The sequence below is a fragment of the Nicotiana attenuata genome, unplaced genomic scaffold (assembly GCF_001879085.1).
Source record: "Nicotiana attenuata strain UT unplaced genomic scaffold, NIATTr2, whole genome shotgun sequence".
NCBI classification, from domain to species: Eukaryota; Viridiplantae; Streptophyta; class Magnoliopsida; order Solanales; family Solanaceae; genus Nicotiana; species Nicotiana attenuata.
The window spans coordinates 253180-255636 of record NW_017670765.1 but is presented as its reverse complement, the minus strand read 5'-3'; positions in this window follow the sequence as shown (position 1 = coordinate 255636).

Here is a 2457-nt window from a genome sequence, read left to right as displayed (position 1 = left end):
AATAAGACGAATCCCAAAACGACACTAAAATTGCGGAAAGTAAAATGTCACTAATGGCCATTGGCCTTATTACATTTTAAAGCAAAAGAAAAGACTCCTAACTACTTGGTCCCAGAAGGACCTTCCCCAGGTTGAATTCTCTCGTTGATCAAATTCTCCAGTTCACGCAGGTTCTCCAGTAAAAATGCCTTTGCCAGGCGTACTCCTTCGTTTCCCTCAGCGTTCTGGCAGTCAGTGACTCTTTTCCTCACTTTTCCTTCCAACTCCAGCAGACTGTATTCCATATATTCTAGCTTCTCACTAGCCTTGGCGACCCTCTCTTTCCATTCATTGATTTGGTCACTTGATGGGAGATTCCTCCACCAGGTCAGCAAAAGTGAGGGTATACTGACCATACCGAAGTTGGGGACTTTATTCTCCATTTTCTGCAAAACAAAGTGTCAGACCCCTACCCCACCGGACTCGACTATTTAAACCAATAATTAGCATAATGGCATTTAGTTCTCCAAATAAATGCATAGAATATGGCATTGTCCGTTTGGGTTCCAAGGAAACCCAGTGGACTTTGGACAAGGCTATCTTAAGGAGTCATTATGCGGACAACATAACTGACTCGACTAGGTTTGACAGTGATGCATGAACAGTTAAAACAGAATAAGGTTTCTATGGGGTATTAGACCGGTACCCTTGAGCGGACAACTCAAGAGGGAAAGACACCGAACCGTCGACTGCACCGCTGATCGACTGATTTTACCGCAAATATGCCTTTGCCAAATTTAGGGGGTGATAATATTGGAAGAGCGCAACAATTCATTATAGGCGTTGCTATGGTATTTGTTTGGCACGAGTGGAATATGATGTTGAAGATGCACTTACATGAATGAAACAAGTTGTCACGTATTTGAACGTTCATAAAATAATGATTACAATGATTGCTCATAATTAACACAATATTGAAGGAAAGCGGTAAAAGAAAGCATTAAAGAAAGAAACAAAGAACCAAGTTAGTTTCGCAGTAGAAGAAAGAATAAATACTTAAAAACAAGTAAAGACATGTGAAGAAGCATGAAGTCACAAATAGCATGAAATGGTAAAAGCCTTAAAGAAAAATCCCCAGCAGAGTCACCATGCTGTCGACGCCCCCTTTTTCTCGCGAAATCAGGTTTACGACATTTGGGAGGACAACTCTATTCCCATTTGGGAATTGGGTTTTTGGATTTGAAGAGTCACCACCTAATGATTAAGTGCATTAGGACACTAAGGGTTTTTGAGTTGGAAAACCAGAGTTCGGGTAAGGGCTAGAAATTATCCCGAGGGGAAGGTGTTCGGCACCCCTCAAGATCCACTAGTGTGGTTCCCAGCCATGTTATATTGTGACTTCACATAATCAAGTAGGCAATTAAGGGCTCAAATAGAAAGGGACTTGCACACAAGTTTAAACTCATTTGAGAAAAAGATAATGTAGGATTTCGTGAAAAAAAAAGGATTTAAATAACTTATAGAGAAAACAAGTAAGAAAACACATAAAGGGAGGGAGTACTAGGTTTATACATAATATGGATCACCCCACACAACACCCGGTAACCGTTTATACACGTGGCGTTATCGCGTGGTCATCATATCCATATTCTACCCTTCCACCCCGTAAAGGTTAGTTTGAAAATGCGTGAGTTGGTCAGGAGGCCTACTACGTGCTATTACCCGTCCCTTCCTATAAGTCCTGGAGGGTGTTTAGGACTACTAATCCTATGAGGTGAGTACTAGGCTGAGCCCCTAGGTTTTAAAGGATAAAATCCTAAACGACAAGTAGAGAAACAGTTAGGACTTGCACAGATGGGGTACACATAAATAGTTATATGGCTCAAATATCCCTCCACAAGTAAGTCATGTAAGTAGCACGTTTCAAACAGCAATAAAGGTCTCAGATTCAGAACCTCAACACGAATTCTAGATGTGAAAAACAGTGGCATGTTAAGTCTTAATGAATTCCAGAAATATGACTGATTAGTTTGAAAATCTATTTTTTTTGTTTTGAACGGGCGGTGCATAACTAATCGAGTTATTTTTTTGATTGATTTTAGTAAACGTTAGGCCTAAGGTTTGCCTAGGCATTTTATTGAGTACTTAGCCCAGATTAAAAAGGGGTAGACATGCTGAAAATAGATCCGACAGTACACCTAAGAACAGGATATCTACATGTGAGTTATGCATGCAGAGACAGTATTGTTTCAAAAGAAGAAGTTATGTAGTGCTATTTCTGATGAAGCATGTAATTAACATCATTAATATCTAACGTGGATCCTTAAATGAACACGGATGTGATGATATGTATACATGAATAGACCTAAGGAGACATGATATCTAATGACAAACATGTCCTATGCAGGATCTCTATTGCGCACAGAGGTGAAAGTAACTACCTAAAGCAGTTGTTTCCTAACCCTAAAATTATGTACT